General features: G+C 38.0%; 1 pseudogene; it reads right to left on the reverse strand.

The window, feature by feature from the left end:
• Positions 1-4,829: 4,829 nt before the first annotated feature.
• LOC104580565 (nuclear factor 1 B-type-like) overlaps positions 4,830-27,244 on the reverse strand; it is a 63,681-nt pseudogene continuing 41,266 nt past the window's right edge.

Here is a 27,244-nt window from a genome sequence, read left to right on the forward strand (position 1 = left end):
AGCCTGGAAAACCATTCCACCAAATGAAAACAGTTCTGGCAAACGAAAAGGGATATATCCTATGCACCTTTTCTTCTGCATTTTCTTTCTTCGTGCTTCCCACAAAACAGAGACTTTTCTATTCTCTATCTATAGATTATATGTCAAAACAACCAACGATATTTTCATGGGAAAGGAATGTATAGAATGTCCTGATACTGATGAATTATCAAGTTAGAATAGGACAGTGTTACTCTGTTGCACTATGTAGTAATCTACATGTTGCCCTTATTACACATCTGGAGAGCACTTATTCATTGGATGTAGCCTTATTAAAAGGGAGAGACAGTACAATGAGTACAATGGAAGTGAGGAAAAAAATGTGACTGATCCATTAGTGGGAGAGTATAATATGAGATCTGTAAAAAAAAAAAAAAAAAAAAAAAAAAAAAACCAGCTCACCTCTCCTATCTTCCGCTTTTTTTTTTTTTTTCAATTTTTAAACTATTCATTTGCAGTGGCAAAAGAAAAAAGGGGGAGAAGACTACCTTGCAGTTTTAGAATGGATTTTCTCCTCAGTTCAACTGCGCAAGAGCGTGACCCCTCGGTTGGAAGCGGTGGCTCACATGGTCTGCCGTGGGAGAACTCGGGTGCTGGCAGTCTCGGGGGGTGAGCCAGCGGCGATCCACCTTCCCCTGCAGGCGGCAGATCTGGAATGGGCCCTGTGGCACTCCACTGCGCTGCAGTTAGCGCTCTTGGAGTTCCCTGGGGAGGTGACTTCGGAAAGGCCTGCAGGAAAGCTTGGCCACTTCCTCACCAGCTATTCGTGGGTAGGAAGACCAAAGTGTGTAGAAAGACCTCCGTGCGATGGCCTCATGGTATTCATGGATACAGAGAAAACCTCCAGAAGGGCGGCCATCACCTGGAAGGAGAAGGACCTATGGAAAGCCCACACCCTGCAAGCGGTGGAAGGTGACTCGTTGCAGACTTTAGAATTGGCGGCTGTCGCATGGGCACTGATGCACTGGAAGGACACCCCATTGAATATTGTATCATCGGACTCCCTGTACGTCGTCGGAGTAGTACAGCGAATTGAGGATGCTCTTTTGAAAGAAACTCGTAACCAGTGATTGTTCCAGCTGTTTCTACAAATCAAAAGAGCTGTGAGGTGGCGTTTGACGGCATTCTGTATCATCCACGTCCGGAGTCATCAATGGACACTAGGTTTGGGAGAGGGTAACAATCGGGCTGACCAGTTAGTGAGCTTGGTGCGTGAACATGGGCCACTGAATCGTTTTGAAATCGCCCGAATTACTCATGAACAGTTCCACGCTAATGCCAAAGGCCTGACCTGGATGTATGATATAACTATATCCGATGCCTGTGGAATTGTGCAGGCCTGTCCCCAGTGTAGTCATCATGGGCCAGGTCTGGGCATTGGTGTGAACCCCAGGGGGCCTGAAGGCATTAGAGATGTGGCAAATGGACATCATGCATGTACCTGAATTTGGACGCCTCAAGTATGTCCACGTGTCCATAGACACCTACTCTAAGTTTGTGTGGGCCACAGCGCAGACCGGTGAAAGGGCCCTACATGTCTGCAGGCATCTAACCACATCTTTTGCAGTCATAGGCTCGCCCGAGCACATCAAGACGGATAACGGTCCGGCCTATGTCAGTGAGTCTGTCCGATGCTTTCTGATGCTTAACCTGATAGCCTTCTATGATGAAATGACTGGTCGGGTGGGGGGGGACCGAGTGGGGGGCCGGGAGCCGGTCGGGGCGACCGTTTGAGAGGGTGCGCCTCCGTGAGTGGGAGGCGGGGCAGGCCAAGGAGGGGGGAAAGTAGGCGGGGCTGGAGCCCAACGAAAAAGTACCGGAGCCCGGAAGTGACCAGTCAGTCGAGTTCCAGCTCCAGCTCCAGCTCGGACACTGGTGAGGATGGGTGGCCCACAACTGATTCGAATTTGGGGAGGGAGAAAAAGAAGGTAAACAGAACTAAGAGCCAAAGAACTAAGAGCCAAAATATTCCCATTCGAATTAAAGAAAAACCGCGAAAGGAAGAAACCCCTCTCATGGACTGGAAGGAAATAAAGATCGTGTGTGCCGAGTGGGCCCCATCGACCGCGCTAGCATTCCCAGTCCGGGTGACGGAGGCGGGACAGAGGGTCTACTCGCCGATAAACCCTAAGGATGTGCAAAAGATTGTTAAGGCAATTGCGGATAAAGGGATTAATTCTGCCATGGTCTCAACCCTCATAGATGGTATCTTCGGGGGGGCGATATGCTCCCGTTTGATATAAAGCAAACTTGTAGGCTAATCTTTGATGGAGCAGGGATGATCGTTTTCAGACAAGAATGGGAAGACAACTGTACGAGATATTTAGCCCAAGTAACTGGGGCAGATCACCCATTACACGGCTCCAGCCTGCAGCGGTTAATGGGTACAGATCCAACAATGATCACCTCCCAGGCGCAGGCCCATGGCCTGCAGGCCCATGAAGTTATGGCAACTACTCATGCGGCCAGAGAAGCTATTCGCACAGCCTGTAGAGTCGTTGCCAGACCATCACCATGGTCCTCAATAAAGCAAAGTGAAAGTGAGAACTTTACACAATTTGTAGATCGTCTCCAAGCAGCGGTCGGCTCTTCGGCCCTGCCTGCAGAGGCAAAAGGCCCAGTCGTAGCGGAATGTTTACGCCAACAATGCAATTCCGCAACCAAAGAAATCCTGCGATCATTGCCGGTAGGGGCAAGTATCGCAGACATGGTTGGGTGTGTTGCAAAGGAAGAGCATCTGACCCCAATTCAGGCGGCTGTTCATGCCGCAATAGCCAACGTAATGACATGTTCTAAATGTGGCCAGGCAGGCCATGTTGCAGCAAACTGCCCTTGGCTGGGGAACTCGCTGGCGGCACTCCCCCCATGCCAAGATCGACCCAAAGGTCACTGTCAGGAAAGATGGCAGAGTCAAGTGGTGCCCGCTTAAGTCTATTAAACCAGACCTTCAAGATAAAACTAATGAAAATTGTGAGTTTCTGTTCACAGGACCGGATCATCGGACGCCCCAGTGATAGGCGTCCCGCCCGAGCCTGTGAGTTCCACACCGACCAAATCCAGAAAACAACAAAACAGCCTTCACAAGAGGGGGCCGCGATGCCTTTGCGTGATCTTAATTTTGCAGCTTGTCACTATAGGACAGGTAGAATCACATCAGCCCTTTTAATGGGTACTTGAACAGATGGAACAATCTCGAGCAATTAGTACAAAAGTAACTACAGGGTCACCAATCTTCGATGCCATGCCTTGCCGGCCAGCGCCCGTTGAACCCTGTTCCAAAACGCAGCTGGTACGAGGGTTGGTTCGCCGGTTCGCTGTGGTTAACCACCCTGATATCCACCTTGATAGGGCCGATAGCAATGATCATGATGACACTGATCTTTGGACCCTGTATATTGAATAAGCTCATGCTGTTTGTCAAGAGTCGGCTAGAGAAGGTTAACATCATGTTAGTGGAACGCCGACAACGGCTTTAAGAATATATCCACTCAGTATTACCCTCAAGTTATCCCAAGGTACACCCTATTCCTACACCCCCGGTATTACCTGTCATCCCCTACCTTCTACACTTTGTGCCTTGTGTTTTTATGTCAAGTTTATGATACATAATTTTAAGAGTGTTATAAACTATAAGCATAGAATAATATAATACTAAGAATAAGTAAGAGTAATATAATAATAAGAGTAAGTAATAAGAATAAGATAATAATGAGAATAAGTAATTAGAATAAGATAAGAATAAGTAAGAATAAGATAGTTATATTTTAGCTAGTTTTGTTATGCATAGGGAGGGGGGAGATGTTGCAGATAGTTAGGGTCCGGCGGCCGGAAGATATCGTGCTGTACGGAAAGATAGGGCCCCTAATAGCCAATAGTGTTTAGTCTATGATGTAAGCAGGCGGATGTGACGTTGTAAACCTTAGCTATATAACACCTTGTTATCCATCAATAAACGCCATTTGCAGCATCCTCATATTGGTGTCTGTGCTCTTTGGCCCAGGCACAGTTCGGGTGTGCCTGGCCGCCTCAGCGGACGGAGTCGATTGCCAATGTCAGGCAACAGGGGGGGGAGGCTCAAATCTGCTTTCCTCCTTACATTCTCCAACTGTGCTCAAGAAATGTGAGCCACTGAGGGGAGAAATCTGAGTACCAAATACTAATCTAGGGAATTAAGAGGTTATGTTTTATAAAATAAACAAAATGTACTGGAAATTCCCTATTATTCTTTAACTTGACAAATCATCACAATTCAAGTACTTTCTTCACCCTTTAATCTCTGAATGCAAATACCACATAATTCAAAGAAACTTTGAGTATAGATTTTAGGAAGTAGTTGGTGAGACATATCGGAACTTTGTCTCTCTAGAGAGATTGTCCAAAAGAAACTTTGGTATCTATTTCATTGTTTCACATATTCAATATGATTATGATTTCTATTGGGTATGAAACTGAGTGAAATCTTACATATTAAGGTATATAATATAATACACTCAGTAACAACAATAAAAAAAAGATACAAATGGAGGGAGGAAAGATTAGGAGGAGTTCTCCTCTGTCAATTTCTTCATGCAGTTGGCTTATTTTATTCACTGGCTTATCTTAGTCCTTTCCAGTGACTTGAAACAGTCAAGTTATATCTAATGAAGAGTCTTGCAAGGAAACCACACAATCTACAACACATTTATTTAATTCCCTTTCCACGCTCATCAGTTATATAGTAATATGAGATTGAGTCTCTAAGAAAAGCTGCAAAAACTTCATCAAAGAGACCAAATAAATAGGAAGGTATTTCATCCTTCTCCATAGCCCTCACCACTGTGTGCAACTCCTGGGACTCCTGGATGGTGGTGCTGGGGAAAAGTGTTCAGTCTTGGTGAAGAATCCTGGGGAGATGTAGGACTAACAAAGGCTTTTCAGGTTTCTTCATTGTAAGAGAAGGCATATCTGAAATGGAAGGACAGTGTAACATTTAAATTACCCTAGAAGCCTGGTGTTACACTTCAGGACAAATAATTTTGTAAACTGAAAATATTTATGTTTACAGGTCTTTTTATAAAATCTTGTTTAGCCAGCCAACTATTTCTTTCCAACACATGAATGAATATTATTCCTCTGCTCTGTCAAAAAGAAAACACAAACCTACATCCTTTTCATACCAGCGTAGCCAAACAGTAAGCCTTACAGAACATCACAACATTATCTGCTCCTTAAACAGCAACATATTCTTTATTGCACTTTTTAATGGAACATCTACAGTCAAGTATGTAGGATAATTGTCATACACATTCCATTTTATGGTATTTATATTTTCCAATGTATGTAGCATAAAAACCTTATTATTGGGCAAAATGAATATTTTGGGAATTAATATCCTGAAAGGAGAGTCTTGGATAAAGAACTAAGGCTAATGGGAAATTGGCACTCCTTCAGTTACAGGAAAAACTAATCTCCGCATGATTAAGCCTATTAATCTCCTACAAATAGCCCCACTCCTGCCTAACAGCAAACCAGTTAACATTCCTCAGTTTAAGCTACCTGCTCCTGCCATAAAACCTGTGACAGAATTAGTCAAATAATTAGAGCAACAAGGTATTATTGAAAAAAAATATTCACCATATAACAGCCCAATACAGCCTGTTAAAAAAACAGATGGGACATGGCACCTGACTATTGACTATAGGGATTTAAATAGAGCAACTGGCTCTTTAACAGGTGCTGTTCCTAGCATAATAGATATAGTTAATACAATACATGAACGTGCCTTTCCTTGGATGGGGGTGTTAGATATAAAAGATATGTTCTTTATGAACCCGAAACAAAAGCAAAATAAACCAAAGTTTGCTTTTACTTGGAGTGGAATACAATACACCTTTAATCATCTACCCCAAATTATTAAACATGATATTATAGCTAAGGAATTAGAATCAATCATCCTCCCACCTGAAGCAATTATTTTACAGTATATAGATTATATTCTAATCAGAGGACCAGATGAGAAAATGGACGCTATTGTCCAGCACTTACAAGAATTAAATACTAGCATTCCTGACTCAAAACAGCAAGGACAAAATCAAGAGGTTATATTTTTAGGTACTCGATGGATAGGAGGACAGGAAACTGCCAGAACCTGTATTAACAAAGACACAAAATATCCCAGCACCTTTTGATGAAATATATATATATATGCTTTATTATGAACTTTCAGGTTTTGGAGGTCACACACACCTGGATTCAGTATTCTGTTAAGAAAGAGGTTTGTGGCTATTATAACCCTAGCATTTTGCTGTCTCATGGTCAACTTCTTGTCCACCAGGACTCCCGGGTCCTTCACTGGAGAGCTGCTCTACAGTAGGTCAATGACCAGCTTGTCCTGGAGGGTAATTCCTCCCTAGGTGCAGGACCCTGCACTTGCCTTTTTGTTGAACTTCATGAGGTTCCTCTCTGTCCATCTCTCCAGCTTGTCCAGGTCCATCTCAATGGCAGCAGAGCCATCAGGTGTATCAGCCACTCCTCCTATCTTTGTATTGTCTACAGACTTGCTGAGTGTACACTCTGCCATATCATTCAGGTTTTTAATGAAGATGTTAAATGGTATTGGCCCAAGTATCGACCAGTGGGGGACATCACTAGTGACTGGACTCCAGCTGGAAGATGCACCTCATTGTATCCTAAGGGCCCCTTAAATCTGCTAGAGTTATGTCCTTATCTCAGCTGTGCTAACCTTGTATAGCTACTGTCCAGGAAGCAGTTACGAAATGGAATAGGCCTGCCTGGCCCTGATGGGAATTTGGTCAGTGTGTAGAGGGCACATGTTGGGGCTGCTACCATGTATTCTGCCAGTCACTGACTCCTCAACAGGTCTTCTACAGGTGTCCTCACTACAGGCCCTCATACAAAATAATACTTATCTTACATTTTATGATATACTAAGGACCTGATCAGTAACAAGTACACTAATAAAACATCTGTTCAATAACATTTGAATAGACCAATTACATATAGTGAATACCAAGTGAAATATTGCTTCAAATTTCCAGTACAGGACATTAAAATTTTACCATTGACTTCAGTCAAAGGTTGTTCAGGGCCACTGCCAAGTTAAAGGATTATAACATATTATACGGTTCTTCAAAGAAAATAGGTAAGGAGTATCCAGCACATGGGGAGAAAGAAAAGGGGGGCAAGTTTTCAGCAAAGGGGGCCTTGGATCTGAGAGCGGACAGTCCAGCAGCACCTGAGCAATGAACAGGTGGAGGGGGTCCAGTTGTTTAGGTTTAATGGTATGTTGGCATCTTGACTCTTGACTGTTGGCAGATGTGGGTGAGGTATAGGAGACTGAACATGAAGAAACTGTAAAAATAAAATTCACTTCATTGTATATCAACATTCAATATTGTTAAACACTACAGAATTCCGCATAAGTCCCTTTGCTTTTACCATGAAAATATGGATTCCTGATAATGCCTGCTTTTTTGTTTACAGCATACACAATGTTGTAATACTACAACAGTAAATTAGTTCTCAAGAATGACTACTGAATTTGCCTGTTACTATGTTAATGTATTTTTCTAAACTAGCTTTTAGAAGGGAAGGCATATGTATATATTGCACTCAACTCTTAAGATATTCCTGTTTGGTTTCAGTTAAGACAGAAGTCTCACTTACCAGATAATAAATCAAAATGTTCATCAACAGTTTGTTACCTATCAATCAGCTACAAAAGATAACACTTCTCCATGGTACTAATAGCTTGTTTGTAACATTTTTAATGCAACTCTCTTTTCCGATTATGAGAGGCTTTTTATCACATTAAATTGTATTCTGCTCAGAATTTCAAAAATAATCTGCAAGTTTAATTGTGCATCAATTTCAATCTGTTTCAAAATATTATTATTGACTGCAGGAAATCAATTTTGTTTGACATGGAAACACATTCAGAATTCTTCAACGGCAGTCTGGGAAAACTAAGTTTTACAGCACACAACTTTTTTAGATCTGGATATATTTTCAATTGGCAAATATGTACCTAATACATGATCCAGGCACTACAGAAATCAATCAGACATTCAAACAGAAAAACTAAGGTAAAGGAGAAAACAAATAGCTTGTACAAGGCCTGACAGCAGGAACAGAACCTTCACTCCTAAATGTCAATTTAGGGCTAAGTTATAACTAAGTTATAAACCTTGCTATTACATAGCTTCTGTTTTGATTAGGCTTGGAGATTTTTTGGAGTGTTAGCTATTTGGAAGGTTTATAATAGTATCTTAGGATCAATATTTGCAATTATAATTACATGCCTTTTTATTTTTTGAAATATATGGTAACTGTAGGAAGGAGAGTTCATATTTGTTTCTTAAAAATCGTGTGAATAGTATATATTTTTAAATATTTTTAATGTAGCAGCAAGAATAGCACCACAATCTCCCTACAATGATTAACTGTATATATTCTCAAGAAGAAAAGACTGTAAGACAATGAGAACAATAAAAATCTCTGGTTTAGAAACTGCTACCCAACTTCCAGTAATTATACATATATCTTTATAGTATTCCCAAACATTCCCAAGCCAATAAAGTAAAACACCAAGGCAGTACAGTGTCTTCATAAGCTTTTTCTTTCTTCCATAAATATTTATTTGCCTTTATTGAAGCCAGATTATAGAAATTACTTTTGAATGCTATATTGATTTTTAAAAATAGACACATTTTTATCTCACAAATGTACAGTCTCTCGTTCTAATTCGAAGCAGCTGACTGATAGAAATAATAGACTATGTTTAGGACAGCGTTTATAACAGTGTTAGAGCATAGGAAAATAAAACTAGTGGTCATTATCAATCATATGTGTTTTGGATTTGGCTAACCTAATGCCATTTAGATTTTCCATTTTTCCAGGTACGCTTACTTATTTTTACTCTGAATTATATCTGCATACACCCAACTTTCCCAAAATAATCTATAAAATGAAAACATCTTGGAAGCATTATCAAAACCTATTCAGAAGTAGTACTGTTGCAGGATTAGGATGGGAGGAAGCTTATCAGTAGAGCAGACAGAGCAGGCGGTTAGCATTCTTTAACCAAGGACAACCTGGAGCTGCTTATTAAAATGAGAATGTTTTTTAACACTTTGCAAACTTGGCAAGAAAACCCAAGGTCCATGTCTCCTTAAGTGAACTGCCTTCATTATAATGCTAAAAATCACGCCCATCAGTCAAAAAGACCCTTGCCCTGGTGAAGACACTTCCCCTGAGCATGTGCAATAGCAGGCACAATGAGTAAGCAAAATTATAATTGTATGAAAATTAATAACCAATCAGTGTAAGAGGGATGTACTTGGGATAATTACTGAGTATGTAAATATAGTTTGGAAAGTTGGGAGTGTGCTCAATTTGTGAGAAATCACAGAGAACCCAGCCTTGTGAAACTCCAAAATAAACAAGCAAATCTCTCTCCTGAGTGTGTGATTATTGACTCATTGAACACTGGGCAGCAAATTTGCTTTTTGGACAACAGCATGACAGAAAGAGGTCTGTTAAATGTAAAAGGTCAAAGGTCAAAGCCTGGATTTTTATAGCTAATAAGTAGAGTGTGATACGAGGAAAATTTTACTGAACCCAAAGAGAGACAAAGACTGTAGTTACAGTCCAAAATTCTAACTACCCAATGGCAAAGGGTTCTCTGTAAAATTACTTAAGTAATCCACACAATAAAATTGTTTGTTACTATTAAAATGAAGAAGGCTGGTAAAAAGCAAACAAGCTAAGAGTCTATTCACAAAGTATAGTTTTTAGCAGCAAAAAAATGACCAGTGAATAATAAGGAATTTAGATAGTTGGAGACTGCAGAGATCAACTGTAAAAATCTGGCTCAGCAGAACTGGGACTCAGGCAGCCCAAGAGGCATTGCATTCTGAGAATCCCTTACAGCTCACTCAGCAGCACAACAGGACTACATTCCACAAGTGGGGATATGCAGAGACCACTTCTGAGAAGAGCACTGGGACTATTTTTCCCCCACAAACAATAACAAAAAAGTATTTAAAAAACAAAAAAAGAGCTGAGGTACAATATTGTTTCACATGAAAAATGGCAATAGACATATCATGGCAAAACAGACCACATTCATAAAGGAGAATGTTCGTACTAAGGATACCTTCTGGGGGCTGAAAAGCAATTCTATTGCCTTGCTGTTCTTATGTCACAGGCTAGATTTTTTTAAGATCAGCAGATAATGCTGGAAACAGATTAAAAAAAAAAGAAAAAAGAAAATACAATAGACCCATGAGAAGGAATGTATAGAAAAATGAAGGAAACAAACAAACAAATCCAGTCTCTTGAAACAACTTTATGAGAGAGGAAGTTAACAAAAAGACAGACTAATGATGAGAATATAAAAGAATTCCTTCCATATTCAACTCATGAAACACAGAGTTAGAATATAAAGGCAAGGAGAAACAGATTAAAAAGAGACTAAGTATCACTAAAATAAATGAAAATAAAATACAGTTAAATTAAATTTCTGAGCACATGTTACCATGCACACAAAGATAAAAGAGAACATCTAAAGGCAGAAAAGTACAAGTAAAAAAACCCTAAGGCAACATAAACAGCAAGAGCACCCCAAAGAGTCAGTCAAAACCAAAGAGGTGAGAGGAGTGCATACAGAGGAAGGCGAACATCATGAAGAGCAGCAAAGAAAGGAACTACATGTCTTTTGCTCTGTTTCCCTTTTACATGCCAAACTGCATATTTTATAGATTTTACAAAAAAAAAACCTACAGAGCCTCAAACAGAAGACCCACTAAACAACACAGTGTACAAATGCCTATATGTTGGAATATTCTTTCACATCACAAAGAGAAGGGAAAAGTCTACACTGACATTAAGGTTCATGAAACATCAATGTAATATCAGAGAAAGTTATGAAAATTAAATTTACTTTTGGCAATCATAATTTTCTTCTCCAAACAAACTTGCTTCTGATTACCCAAAATGGAAATATATATTAACACACCTTAGCATTCAAATGTAGTCTCTCAGAGCTACATGAAGGCTCTTTAGAGAAAGTTAGAGAAAGCTCAAAATATTTTACTCACAATCCCACTGCAACATTCTTTTATAAAGTATAGGCAATATAGATTATTTCATTTGCAATAAATATTTTGATAACAATATCGCAGTCAACCAGGTGGAAAAAGCTATGTGTCTGTTCATGCTATGCACCTTTGATTGTTGTTTTTTTAATTATATTTTTTAAAAATCAACAAATATATACTACATAGAAAATACATGATTCCTTTAAAAAAGCATTATTTAAAAGCAACATTTATTGCAACGACTGAAAAGGTAGATGTGGAGAATTATTATATGTTTCAAAACTTTGGGATTAATTTGCCCCATATTACTCACCTTGATCTCTTTCATGCCATGTCCGATTCCCAGGAGCTGGTGAATTTGGTGAAGGATAAAAGTCTCCTGTTGGGCTTGGTTCCATATTCTCATCTATAGAAATACTTCTGAAACGTTTGCTGTTGAAATAATGAAAGATTTGGTAGTAAATATGATATGCAGCTAGTAGTGGTACATTTGAATTTCAACAAGTATTTCAACAGAAAGTACTTCAGGCATAAAAAGCAAAAGTTGCAAATTTCAAATCTGATGTATTAAAATATTGCATATGCTATATAATAATGTCTAATGTAGGTGTGTGCTTACATTTTTCATATGTCCTTACAGTTTGGATATGGCATGAATGGATGGTATGCAAAATCCCTATTAGGTTCTAAATCTACCAGCATTCAGTTGCACAACCAAGGATCCAATTCCTGTTACCTGCTATAAAAATGTTGTATCATGAAAATGTTAAACACTGCAGAAAATCAATGAAAACAAAATAAAGCATTGAAGGGATCTTAATAATAAAGTCAGCCAGGTATGACTGGAACTTTTCCAAATGTGTCAATAAGGGAAAAAACAGTATATACTGAAGATGCTAAGCAGACTGCTAAAAGGATGAAGGATTCAGTGTATTTTTTGTAATCAAACAATGCTGTGAGCATGAATCTGTCCTTCTTTAAGCACACTAGGTAAACTGTAAAGCTGAAAATAGTGGAGTTAAATCCAGAGATGTGGGCTTAATAAACACTAAATGCTGGTGGAAGAATACTCTAGCCCTGTTAAAAATATATTAAAAAAAAAAAAAAACTGTTTCACTACTTAAATACTTCCTGGTTCATTGAAGGTGCAGAATCCTGCAGTATGAGAGATTCCATAGTATTTGTAATATTATGGTATTATAGGATAGCTTTAGAAAACAAAGGGATTTCAAGGAGTAACAACACATCATGCTAGATTTGGAATGAGAGCAGATAGCAGATTCTTCAGCTCTATCGTATTGCTTGCCTCTCTTGAGAGTATGAAAGGAATGTTTCTCAGAATCTGGAAGAAGGTGGGGGAAAGAGAGAGCAGAGCATGCTGAAGCAGGGAAGTGGCCTCTTGAGGCCAAATCTTGCTCTATCAGGCACGCAGAGAACCTCAAAAATGGTAATAAGAGTTTGAAGAGTTTACCTATCTTACATGTTTCTCCTGTTCTCCACTCTGTTGGGTGTACTTGCCCTTAAAGGGGAAGCAGTGGTGGTGCTATGAATATAGACCCCTTGCGGTTCGACCTGTTTGCTTAATGTGCCCTAAAACCTATTCCACAGGAAAGAATATCAGTTCTAACATAACAGTCAAGAAGGAAATCCAAGAAGGAGCTCTCAAAGACAACTTTTGTGCATAAAATTAGCTAGTAGCATTAAACACTTCTAGTATTCTCCAAGCCATAAGATCTCTTTGTTACTGAGTAGCAGTTTAAGGGCATGTAATACTCTTTTTTTTTACTCTTTTTTAATAGATCATTAGTAACCTTTTCAAAACCTGACAGAAGGGTTATCTGTGATATCAATGTTAATAACACACAGTTATGTCACCATTTCAAATTATAGGAAGATGTGGGTTTTTCCCTTAAGTTACTTATCTATATATGATAGACTATATAAATATTCTACTTGACAAAATCCATGAAAAATCAGAAAACATTATGCTGTTGATAGCATTTGTGGATTGCTTTTCTCATACCATTAATGTCAGCTTTGTATCAGTATTTATTTCATGTTTTTACCTGCTTGGTGGAGAGGATAGTGACCTATGTAGGTTTACACCTGAGTTCATGTCATGGTAATATGGCTGGTTCAGAAGTTCTCCAATTGGGAAGTTCATACCAGTTCCCTGGGTTATAGTTGCTGAAAAACACATCACTAAGAGTCAAAGATAATCTCTAATCTTTTTACCATTTTAACTTTAAGCACTGGAAAACAACATGATGTTACTGTATATATCTATTTTTCTGCCTCCTGCAGAAATCAAGTTCTATCAATGTTTAAATATCTTAAAAATGAATTTGCTCCTCACCATCCCTAGAAATCCCTTAATAATTATGCAGACTTAACATACATATCTATTGTCTCAATAATTGTCTCACTGTGAAGAAGTGACAAAAAATGATACAAAGATAAGCCTTCTGTAAAAGGACAGTTACAAAATGAGGCAAGGTTTATAGGGAGAGCTAATGTCCTTTATTAGAGCAAATAATATAACTGGAGGCAACATTTTTGGAGACACAGAAACTCATTCACGTATGCATTAGTGTTTTCTTATTTGTATTAAAAGTGGATTTCTGCACTGAGACCATATTGTAGTGCTTCCTTTCTCTTTCACCCAATGACAGAGATGCTCTTTGTTTATGTACACCTACACACAAACACACATATTCCATTGTGGCCTGAGGTTAAAAAAATGCATGGATAAAAAGTATGTTACTCTACAATACTGATTCTTTTTTAAATGACCAAATACTTTAAAATGTATTTAAACATCTGTCAACTACAAGTAAACCTGAATTTCACATATGCAAATCCTCAACTTCTTCAAAATGGCAAAACTACACCTTGAGCAAACACACACACACACACACACACAAAACATCATGTTTTAATACTGCAGGACCATGATGTTCAATATTTTGTTGCATCAAAAAAAGAAAAAATAATAATTGTTAAATGTTAAATGTTAAATGTTAAATGAGATTTACACCTTAAGCCTTGCTAAATTAACTACATTTCTTAAGCATCCTGTCCTAGTATAAATTAGCTCCCATGTAAGATGTAGGACAGATATATTTGGAGAGTTCTGTCTCATTTTTGTTCTTGCCCTCATCCAATCATGAAAGAGGTTTTCCTGGACCATTCCACTGTCATCATCTTGGCAATATATTATGTCATCACTAAAATATGCATTATTTTATGTCATAGCATCACTTTAAATTCTTAGATGTCAACAAAACAGATCTTCCATTTATATTCATTAAACATACAACATTGAACTTTTTATCTACAACAAAAACTTTACCTGAACTTTGATATTTATAACTAATGATGTCTTTTGTGTTTTTGCGTGTGCTGGCGTTAATATTCTTTCCAATCCCCAAACAAATTACTGCAATTAAAACCTCAATTATTACAGCAAGTGCTCTAAATAGAATAGACTAGCTTATAATACATTAGTCATCTTCCCTATCCTTGCTATGATGTAATTTTTCTTTTAGAGCTATGAATTAGAAAGAAAACTAAGATAAAAGAATAATCAGATGGCTTGCAGAATTCAAGGATGTGCAGAATAACCAGAAAAAGTTGAAATCCCCAAAAATAAATTTACTGGAGGTAATGAAACCTATTATTGTCATATCAGTCCATGCAATCATGCATGAGAATATGATTTTCTCTTTAGATAAGAGACTCCATTCCATATTTGAAGAGACCAAGAAAGCCTTCTGTTATAAATGCATGTAAGATAAATTGTAATATTGTACTCAAAGTTATCAGAATTCTGCATAACATTATGCATTTTCTACCCATCTTTGGGCCCAAGGCAAACTCCATTCATGTTAATAGAAAACCCTCACTCTGTTTTAGCAGTCTTTGGATAAAGCTCTTAGCATGTGGTAAATAATTAAATATAATTGGTAACTTACTTCTGGATGCCCTCACAAGTTGCAACACATTGAACACTCCAGATTTTAAAAAACTATCTTCAAGGTACACTGAAAAAAGATCACAACAGCATAATTGGTATAATTAGAAAACAAATAAATAAATATACAAAAATACATGGAGCATCTAACAATATAAACATAGAAAGTTCAAAAAATAGATCAAAATATACCTAAAGCAGATCACAGGATGAAACAAGAACGAAAATTCAGACAGAGGTTTAAAAGAATTTGAGAGTCTGTAGGAAAAAAAAAAGATTCCTTAATATGTCCATGAAAATTAGCAAGCAGTATAATGAGTTTCTAGTTAGCCATATAAAAACAATATAAAAGTCAGTTCCTTTATTTTCCTTTTCAATTTTTATGTCAGTATTAAGCTAAGAGCACTATCAACTGGAGAAAGCAATTTCATTATAGGATGGTCAGTAATCGATTTCTGCTGAACAGCTTTTTGGCTTAACTTTTGCCCTGTTGGTAGTGACTTCACATTATCTCCTGTTTTTTATTTTGTTTACTTACATGCTGAAATATATATATTTAGCAATTTACAGTTAGGCAATCAGGTTTTAGTAGTTAACAATTTACTATTCTGATATCTCCTTATGTATTCTGAGACAAGCAGATGTGATTTACTTTCCCTGCCACAGAAATTCAGACACACTTTGGAGCAGTGCAGTGAAGATAATTTCATTATCAGCTATCCTAGTAATGTAGCTACATACCATTTATATAGACAATTGAGAAACCAAGGCTTCCATGGAAGTCTCCTATCTGTAATTATTATATAAACTCATTTGGCTAAATTGGAGATTACATGACATAAATATGAACGCAATATATTTATCTTTAGAATTATTGGGATCTATATGTTGTATACATCACTGCTCCACTGCTCTTTGCTTTTACAAAGAGGATACTCACATATGGTATGCATGTGTGATGCGCACTGAGCATTGCTTACTGTGGTTTGTATAAAGTAAAATATAATCTCTTTTCTCATTTAACAGTTAATTTTTGTTTTGGAAATTATCAAAATTTATATTCCAAATGTTTGAATCAGTAGTACTAGCATCATAAATAAGCAAATAAAAATGTAAATGCACCTACTAGAATATTTATGAATATGGAAAAGATGATGTCCTGATACTTTTTTCTTAAAGTATATTTTAGCAACTAGTATTTTATCTTCAAATAATTTAGCAGAATAGTGTCACTAAAATCAGATAAGTGACTGTAAGAAAGTACGTTTCACTTATGAGATATGTCCTCAGGTATATTAACAAGCGTTAATGAAACTACAATTCATTGCCAATCCAAAAGAGCTAATAAAATCACTGTTTACCCAGATTTCACTTACTAGTGCAAAATACATTGCTGACTAATTATGTTCTCTTTAATTATTAACAGTAGTAACTTTGTTTGGAAAGCAGGTTAGACTGCATATATCGTGGAACTCATATTTACCTGGTGGATTCTTGGCAGGATCATTGTGTCTCGGACTTCCCGATCGTCCAGATTCTATAAAGAAATCAAAGAAGAACAAACAGTAAAATAACTATAATAAAATTAAAAAGTAAAAAAATAAAAATAGCATTAAAAGTAATATAATAATAATCTAACAACTAATTCTGTTACATCGACTTCATTCAACAGTGAACCCCCCTGGACTTCAATTTCTCTTCTTGATTCATCAGGCACGTGTAATATAAGAATTTTATACTCTACAGTTGTGAAAAACTATTCACAAAATAAGATGTGATAGCAAGTCTTATATACAAAGAAAATAGGAAATTGGAAGAACTATGACCATTTTTTTTTATATTGCAAGCTAAAAATCCATCAATTTCATAACCCAAATAAAAAAAATGCTTGCCATCATACAAATACACTCTTATTCTTTGCTAGACTTGCAATTTGGATATAGGGGATATAGGGGAGGATGAAGGAAGACTTGACACTATACAAGTATCACTTTGATGCTGTTCAAGTCTCCGTATACCTGTCAGGGGATTTACTCCCTCCCAAACTGTCATCTTTCAGTGTTACATCATAGCAAATTTGAGTCTAGTTGTTGTACCAGTGTAAAGACCACTCCAAATGCAACTGTTCACCTTTCAAAGCCTGACAGCTCAGAACATTATTGCTATAGTTTTACTACCATGACAAAGAAGCAAAACACTTTCTCCCCTCCAAAAAATATGATCTGCAAAAATAGAAAGAACTAAAAAAAATACACTCTTCCATCTGTGTATTTGTAAAGATTGCTGTTAATTATTATTTTCCTAATTTTACTATTCACTTGCCTTCTAGTACCTATGGTATTTTATTCTGAAAAAAAAAAAAAAAACAGATTGGATTGATAGCTTTTCCAGTGACTTTTACTAAATTAATTTTGCAAAAACAACTTTAGTCTTTAAGTTACCAGGTCTAGATCTGATAACCTTAAATTATCACACAATTTTCATTCTATGTGCATTATCCTCACCAACACTAGTGATATTGGAATTTTGTTGTCAAGATGCAGCAAGGGGCTGCTACTCCTTAAGGGGTGGGGAGCCAGAGGTCGAGTGTGATAATGTGGCCAGCAGGGCAGGGGCCTCTCCAGCCAGGGCCCAATCCCACAGTACCCGAGCAAGGTGAGCAGAGCAGACCCAGAGACAGTAGCCAAGTTCGACCAAGATTCCAGATCATCAGGCAAGCTAGTGGTGATGAGGCAGGTCTGAGGTCAAGCTGGGAAGTCAGTCTGCAAGTCAGGGTCAGGATGGTCATGATGTGGCCTTATGGAAAAGCAAAGGAATTTTGCCACTGACTCCTACACAGCCAGCATTTCATTTCTGTTAGCATTTTGGGTCAGTCAATCAATAATGATATGCCCATGAAAAATCACTGTTGTTCACTATGGGTCTGACCCAAGTGAAGGTTGTTGAAATCAGTGCCCAGACTCTTAGTTGCTTCAGTGGGCTTTGGATAAGGAGCTTTATGGGAAATTACTGATAGCTGAGAAGCACAAAAGAAAGCACTGTTTAACAGAAACTGTCAGGTAAACTGCATTTTTTTGACTGAAATAACTACATTGTATCTTCCATTAAAACATAGTATTAAAAGCTAGGTTTCTCAACCTTTCAGAATCCAATCATAACACTTTGCAAGTCTATAACATCATCTAACCAAGGACCACATAGTAGTTTACAAATACTAATTAACAGAGGCTTGCAAGAGCTCTATGAGATAATATTCTATAGAAATCAATCTCCTAAAACAGTAAGTATGCCATGGCACAATAAGCTAATTAGAAGAAATAAACAGCAATTAAATTACAATGCTGTTTTTTATGCACCATAAGAAATCCAAGATTAGACTGGAACATACTTTTCTTGAACATTTCAGTGTTGAGTGTTTCTTCAAGCCAGCATCAGACAATACTGACTTTGCCCCTAAGAATAAGTATGTTTAGGAGCTCAAAACAAAATAAAGGTTTTCTTTAAAAAATTAAGATTGGACAAACACAGTCTTTTTCATGGCTATATTTTTTTCTGACTTTTATATTTGAAAGAATAAATTTTCCATATTTCCTTCCAGTCAAGATTTGTTGTTTTGCTAAAATATTGATTCAGTCATTTTCAAGAAAAAACACACATTTCCCATTATTTAAAAATTTACAAAAAAAAGAAAAGATTATACATTACTTTGCCTGTCTATATCCCCATATGGGGGGAGAGGGGGATTGCATAGCTGCTAAACATGGAAACACATTCAAATGTAATGTTTTTATACTAATTATTTTCATATAACTTTGTGTGGTTGCATGTAGTGTGCCTCTTGATGATTCCAACACCCTATTGGGGGACTGATCCACCTGCTCCAGAACACCTGTGAGACAAGAGCAGATGTTGCCACAACATGGGCTCATCAGATTGGAGTCAGTCACTGCAATTAAGCTGGGAGATGGGCAAACTGCTGCACTCACAGGAAGTTTGAGATATTGCTGTATACTCATCATATTAACCACATAACCATATTATAGTGTCAACACAATCCAAGGGGTGGAATATCATAGACTAAAGCCTACCCGAAAGCACCATCCAGATGAAAAGGCCTCACAAAAAAAAGTTAAAATTAAGAAGTGAAACCTTTAACTCTATAGACCTGAAGTATTGTGCAATAGAATACAGCAAGTAAATGAATTAATCAGACTATATGTTCCATATGCAAAGTATTACCCCATAAAATAAATGTATCTCTACCTTTTTGCATCTGGAAATAAATTACCAATCCTAACTTAATGTAGTATGTCCAAGCCTGAGTGATACCCATAGTCTGTTAACCAAATGACTGCATCATTACAATATCTAAATAGTCTAGATGCAGATGCAAGGGGTGGATTATGTTGTAGGTGAAAAGATATCTTGAATTGTGAATGTTAATAGGTGGCAAATAACTGGGTTTATGTGTGTGGGTGAATGTCCGAAACTGAACTTCTGAACTCTCAAGCAAAAGCCCACTACTTTCTAGCAGGATATAAATTTTGATAACACCTAGACTAAACAAAAGCGTCATGTCCTGAATCCTCCAGTTAGTAAAGAGAAATGAAACAGAACCACCAATTAGGAGGCTGCTAACACGTACACGAGCCTGTTAAAGATTCAGCTTGACATCTTTTTAGGTGTGTTTGAGCACTTGTAATTCCATATATGCACAGTAAATACCCAGGAAAAGCTGACCACTACTTTTCATTTTTCCTGGATAACTAACTGGTTTAAACTCAATTGACCTGAAGGAGTTAGAACAGACATAGCTCCTTGCACAAGAACTAGGGTGTATGTTCTGTAATTATGCCAAATTCTCTTATGAAAGATTTCTAGCAGATGATATTGCTTCAGCTATAAACTGCAGACTTCTCAGATTTTGCCTTATCTCTCTCCCTTCTGGTACTCTGTCCCCTGCACTCTATGTGTACACACAAAACTCGCATTTGTTAAAAAAAAAATCATTTTTACAGTGCCCTTTCAAACTCGGCCTCCTTTCATATTGGTTGCTGCTGAACATTTGAGTCATATAAAATCAATCTATCTATCTGTACTGTTTGAGCAACCCAGTGTCAATCCAGAAAAGTGTGCAGTCTCAAGGCTCAGTCTCTAAGTGGTTCAGATTTCCATGCATTTGCTATCATTAACAGCTGAAATGCAAATGAAACCCACTGGCTAGTTATACAATAATCTTTAGATTTATAAACAGTTAAAGATATATTCTCTCTTAGAGTTATAGGAAACAAATCTGCAAAGACACCAAATCCTTTTATGTTTTCAAATAGATCTATAGAAGATGTATATCTGAATAACGAACAATATCCCTTTAATGTCTACTTATAACTGAAATGAGAATGATAATAGAGTATTTTCAGGACAGCAGTAAGCTATTGGTAGCAGCAAGAACACAAGAAAATCCAATTCTCTCATGAAATTCATCTTGGCCTAAAGCTGTATTTCTCCACCCGGAGGTTGTGACAGGCAAGTTTTCCAGAATGACCACTATTCACACCTCACAATTAGGGTGGATATAGATTAAGAGAACACGGATTACTCACTGTTATACCTTATGAATAATAAAAATGCTCCCTTTGGGTTGTGATCAACATTCTCATGGACTTATGCAGCCTGATAAGGGAATCAATAAGAATTTCTCTGATGGGACTCGTTTAAAAGTACCAGGCATGACCAAACTGAATTCTTATGGCTCATGAAATTGATAAAGTCTGTTAAAAAGTTTCTAGCATTTTATTCCTAAAGGTATTTCTACTCCTAGTGCTATACTTATATTCACAATAATTAAACACAATAACAATTCTGAATAATTATGCTCCTTATATAAACAGCTATATAGTCTTAATTTACATGGATTGTTTGGGAAAAAGAGAAAACACACCAAATCAACTAAAAGCAATTTTTACTTCCCAAACTCAGAGCCTAAGTATCTCTCTTGTGACCAGGAGAGACAAAAGTTATTTTGAATTCCTCCAATAACTTAGTATGTGGGATTCTATCCATAACTATAATCCAATTGACGAATTACTTAACAAAATTAGTCCTCTGTTGTTGTTCTTTGGTATTTACTGACCTAATTGCATTTATTTGATGTTATCTATAAAAAAGAAAAAAAAAAAGAGAATACACTTTTACAATAGCATTTAAAATGCATTCAGTCCAATGAAAATTAGGTACGGGCAAATCTATTCAGTCTCTATCATGTTTTTCATCAACTCTCACACACATTTAGAATCGAAATGTTTAGGACTTTCTAAGAGGCTCAAGTAGTTTCTTTCACTTGCCTGCTTTTTGGTCACAGCACATCCATTTAAAACCCTCCTGACAATTTATGCATTCAATGATACTCACAAAAATTGTCACTGCTACCTATTTCCACATCTTTCTTTTCTTCATTTAAAGTTTAAAGTAAAAATCTCCACTCAATCTCCAAGGCATTTCTGTAACAAGCCTGTGATAGCATTTCAGTACCCTGCCAAGTGTCAGGATGCGTTTCCCCATCACTTATCAGCCCTACTAAAAATAAAGCTGGATGATCTGCAGGACATAGACCATGTCATTCCGGATTGTTGTGGAACAACCAGCCTTTTTTTTTTTTTTCTGCTTTTTTTTCTGATCCAACGAGGAGAAGGCAGGGCTGTAAGTAGCCTTGCAACAAGGGACTTCAGGAGGGACAACTTTAGCCTCTTCAGAGACCTCCTCGGAAGAATCCCATGGGCTAGAGCTCTAGAAGGAAAGGGGGGCCCAAGAGAGCTAGTTAGTTTTCAAGCGGCACTTCCTCCACGCCCAGCAACAGTGCATCCCTGTGTGTAGGAAGGGAGGCAGAGGGGGCAGGAGACCTGCGTGGATGAGCCGGGAGCTTGTGGCAAAGCTCAAGCAGAAGGCAGCGGTATACAGAATGTGGAAAAAAGGACAGGCCCCCTGGGAGAAATACAGGAATGTAGTCAGGGAATGCAGAGATGCGACAAGGAAAGCTAAGGCGTGTTTGGAACGCACTCTGGCAAGGGATGTTAAAAATAACAAGAAAAAATTTCTTCAAATATATAAACAACAAAAGGAACATCAGGGAAAACACAGGTCTGCTGGTGAACAGGATGGGCACCCTGATTACAAATAACACAGAAAAAGCAGAGATGCTGAATGCCGCCTTTGCTTCGGTGTTTACCAAGGGCAGCCCTTTAGAGTCCCAGGCCCTAGGGACAACAGAAGAAGCCTGGAGAGAGGAAGACTCACCCTGGGTAGAGGAAGATTGGGTCAGAGAGCACCTAAGGAACCTCGATACCCACAAATCCATGGGCCCTGATGGGATGCACCCCAGAGTGCTGCGGGAGCTGGCAGAGGTCATACCTGAGCCGCTCTCCATCATCTTTGAAAGATCCTGGAGAACGGGGGAGGTGCCGGAAGACTGGAAGAAAGCCAATGTCACGCCAGTCTTCAAAAAAGGCAAGAAGGAGGACCCAGGCAACTACAGGCCAGTCAGCCTCACCTCCGTCCCCGGAAAAGTGATGGAACAGCTCATCCTGGCTGTTGTCTCCAGGCACATGGAGGACAAGAAGGTGCTCAAGAGTAGTCAGCATGGATTCACCAAGGGGAAATCATGCTTGACTAACCTGATAGCCTTCTATGATGGAATGACCAGCTGGATAGATGAGGGGAGAGTGGTGGATGTCGTCTATCTCGACTTCACCAAGGCTTTTGACACCGTCCCTCACAACATCCTCCTGGGCAAGCTCCAGAAGTATGGGATAGATGAGTGCACAGTGAGGTGGATTAGGAACTGGCTGGATGGCAGAGCTCAGAGGGTGGTGATCAGCAGTGCAGAGTCTAGTTGGAGGCCTGTAGCTAGCGGTGCCCCCCAGGGGTCAGTCCTTGGTCCAGTCCTGTTCAATTTATTCATCAATGACCTGGATGAAGGCACAGAGTGCTCCCTCAGCAAGTTTGCTGATGACACGAAACTGGGAGGAGTAGCTGATACCCCAGAGGGCTGCGCTGCCATCCAGAGGGACCTGGACAGACTGGACAACTGGGCGGTGAGAAGCCTTATGAAATTCAACAAGGCCAAGTGCAAGGTCCTGCATCTGGGAGGAATAACTGCAGACACCAGGACAGGCTAGGGGCTGACCTTCTGGAGAGCAGCTCTGCAGAGAAGGACCTGGGTGTCATGGTGGACGACAAGTCCAGTGCTAAGACAGCAAAGGTGGCAAATCACTCCTTTCGGATGATCTTTGCTTGAACTTTACTCCTTATAAGCTCATTATAATGTCAAAACACACCTTCATCCCAAAAGTTACCTGCCTCCGAGGTACAACCACTCCTCACTGAGCATGCGCTCTAGATTTTCGATTGACTGTACCTTTAAATGAATGCGAGAAACTTTTTCACCAATCAATAACAATATTAAGTATAGCCACTCAAGCTCCACCTGAATGTAAAGAAAAGTATAAAAGGTGAATTCAGGAGGAAAAGGAGGGGGGAAGAATCTATCCTAACTCCGGGGTCAGTTGACGGGCTGATCCCCCTTTCCTCCCCTTGCGTCAGGATGCCGCCTGAGGAGACTCGAGACCGAGAGCCCTCTCCCATCTTCTGGGGTAAGTGATGATTGCATATTTGTACATCAGAGTTAGTGAAAAACCCCACACTGTAGTAGAGAATTTCCTGTACTGTCATCCGAAACCTGCTTTGTAAATGTTGCATTTGAATAAATCATACTGTTTGTGAACTCGACTACTTGTTTGGGGAGGGAGATCAGACCTACAGTTGACAGACTGTTCATGAATCCGATACTGCCAGAGTCGGGCGTATAGCTGACACAGTATTTGATATCTCCTTCCCCCACCAGCACTACGGCTTTCAAACTGCAACATTTTACATTCTATTGCTGTGCTTTGTAATTATATGCATAAGATATAATGTAAGACATTATGTAATAGAACATTTAAGTTTTCTTATAATCACCATCACAAATGTCTTTTGGTAGCTCTGGAAGTGATTTCACCTCTTTCTATTAAGATCCTGTTACTTGCTTTGGGAGAAACCAAAAGCCCCAATTAATATAAATATTTTTAATATGAAGGCTTTTAATGAAGCCAGAATTATGGCATTTTAGAGATGGAATTGATACTTTTATGACAGCCTAACATTTTAAATGTGTTATTGATAGAAAGCCCCCTAAATTCTTCAAATCTGTCTATCAAAAACTGCATTCTAAAAGAAGCAGCAATAAATTTTATTGCAGACCTGAAGTATCTGCGTAATGCGGTTAATTGAAAAGTGGGTGAAGATTGCCAAATTAAATGTTTACATTATGACTGCTATATTGTAAAACATTCTGCCCCCCGTGCTTTGAAATTATAAGATATTTCTGGGCTGTTTATCTCTACAAACTTTACTGCCAAGTGTTTTGTCACAGAGCATCTGCAGTTTTTGGCAGTCAGCGAGCTCTCAGTGCAGGCAGTACCTGAGATGGCTGCCAAACAGCTATCCTGAAATGTCATTGAACTGTGTGAAGGGTAAAAGTTAAAGATGGTTTTAAAACAGTCCAATTGTTTGAAATGAGGCAAAGGCCTTGGTTCCTACACAAAAGCAGAACCTGGCACCACATATTTTTAGTATAATGTTCAGTAAACTGCTGTAAAATTACACTGTATGGGAAGGAAAACTGACTGCTAGGGACATCCAGTGAATGAAAAAAGAGGAGGAGGGGTTTCCTTAACGGAAGCTTAATTTCATTCTTTTACATTATGAATAAGTCTTAATATTTTCCTCTGTGCTGAGAATACACACTTTTGCCAAGCATAACTATTCTATGTACTGTAACAAGACATCAAACCATCTAATGCATAGCTGTCTCAGACAGTTCTTGACACTTAACACATCCATTTTTGAAGGAAATCTCTCTACCAAACAGCCATGGAAAATGGAAAAGATTCCAAATAATGACGATGTGGTTATTTTGCTAATAGACTGTCAGACTGCATCTAGGTAAATTTGCCCACTGTGAAACCAAAAATTATTTAAACTATTTTGTAAGATTACAGATTACCAGATTCAATATACATGAGAAAATTAAGACCAGTTTGCTTTCCTTTTTTTTTTCTAAAACATATGAAACATTCTCCAATTTTTGTTTTATTCTCTTATGTAAATAACAATAAATAATTGGTAACTAAGTCGCCGTCTTTAACTTTGAGTTAAAGCACTATCCCCTTAAGTTCCCCTTAAGCTTTGTAATATCGTTTGTTCTCCCTTTTCATGGCATTACAAACATTTCCATGTGAAGGGAATTAGTACTTTGCATCGTTTTTAGAGGAAAAGGCAGATTTGAATGGTGTCAAATATTCTGAGAGGCATCCAAAATTATCCAAGTGAGTTAGTGAATGGAGTATAAGATTAGAAAACTTTACTTAAGGTGTGTACAGCCTTTCTTCTTGTCATGTCATTAAGCATCAACACGTACTTGAAGATTAAAATTCTAAAACAATTGCATTTTAAAGTTTGTTTTTGAAAAAAGTAAAGGGAAAACAGCTTGTGGAACAAAATTCTCTGCACTCCTTAGCAAAATAATTAAAATGGAACAATCTGGTCACTGATGGTGCAATTATAGTTTTGTGTATTTTGAAAACAATTTCAACTTCAAAACTGAAAGTTATGTAAAATTCCCAGAATGCAAACATCCCCGAAGGGTTTGGGAGGGGCAACAAACTAATTAGCTTGAACGATGTATTAATCTTTCACCTCTGACAGCTCAAGCTCAAGTGTGACTTAAATCACAAATGCAAGTTATTTGTCTAGCACATAGTGGGAATTTACCACATTACAAAACCACAGAATGTGTTAAAATTAGTAGTCTCTTTAGAGGAGGCCAAGTAGTGAAATAGAAGAGATGCTGAGGCCAAGGGAGAAGTACAACAGCACTGGCTACACAAGACAGCTTATAAAATATATGACAGAACTCTGTCAAATTCTTACTGATCTGGTTTCCAGTGCATACTAAGGTTTTTATCCGTAAACAATGACATCTTTTCACAGCAAAGACTGCCTAACACTTTCAGTATTGCCAATACATAGGAGATTTTTCAAAAACTCAATTATGCACAAGGAAATGCACACAATTAATTTATATTATATGAAACATACACATGATCACACCTTCTATCTGAACCAAAATAGAGCAAGCAACCTGGATACCTAAAGGTTTTCTATTTAGCTGAAGACAACAAATAAGAGAAGAAATAGTGATGACAAAGCAACTAATATATTGCACGCCCCTCAAATGTTTATATTCATAAATGTGTACTTAAATCTATACAATGAATGGTGTTCTATTCTCAAAGGCTCCAAGGTAAATTGAAAATAAGTCTACTGACTTCATTAGAAGTGAATGCTTCATTAATGAATGCTTCATTAGTGAAGCATTTCAAAATATCAGGCTCTTTGGAAAAGTGCCTTTAGTAAACACAATCAAATTTCTTTTGACTGTCATCTAAAACAACAGTTCCTGACAGCATTTTCTTTAAATTGAAGTTGAGGAGGGCCTATGGAAGATGCTTTTTTACAACACCTCCCCCCTCCCCCCGGCCAATTGTTTGAAAATTAAGTTTTAATGACATAGGTGCTATATTTCATTTTCATCTTCCCAAAATACCTTATTGCCAGCCCCCATAATTCATAGACACAGAAAGGTCTAAGAAAGAGGGTACAGAGTTCTTAAAAAATTACCTTAGGCAGTTTCTATATACTCCAGAGTGGTAATCTTGTTTTCCAAAATTAGACATACAGGTTGTATGTCCTTGGGAGTCTCTCTTTTTTTAGTATCATAATAGACATATGCTAACCTTTATTTGTCCCAGCACAACATGGTTTCAGCTCGTCATTCACACCGAATTCAATATGGGCCTCTTGAACTTTGGATCACTTTATTTTTGTCTCTTTGCTACTTTGTTTTTGGGCTTTGTTTTGCCTGGGTTTCATTTTTGATGTTAGAGAAAAATAGAAATGACTTGATATCTGTAGTGAAAATAAATAGGATACATTTTTCCAAAAGGTTGTTTTTCTTTTTAATGGTTGCTCCAAA

Source organism: Tinamus guttatus, unplaced genomic scaffold (genome assembly GCF_059628265.1).
Source record: "Tinamus guttatus ecotype Peru unplaced genomic scaffold, ASM5962826v1 Tinamus_guttatus_pri_ptg000322l, whole genome shotgun sequence".
Taxonomy (NCBI): domain Eukaryota; kingdom Metazoa; phylum Chordata; class Aves; order Tinamiformes; family Tinamidae; genus Tinamus; species Tinamus guttatus.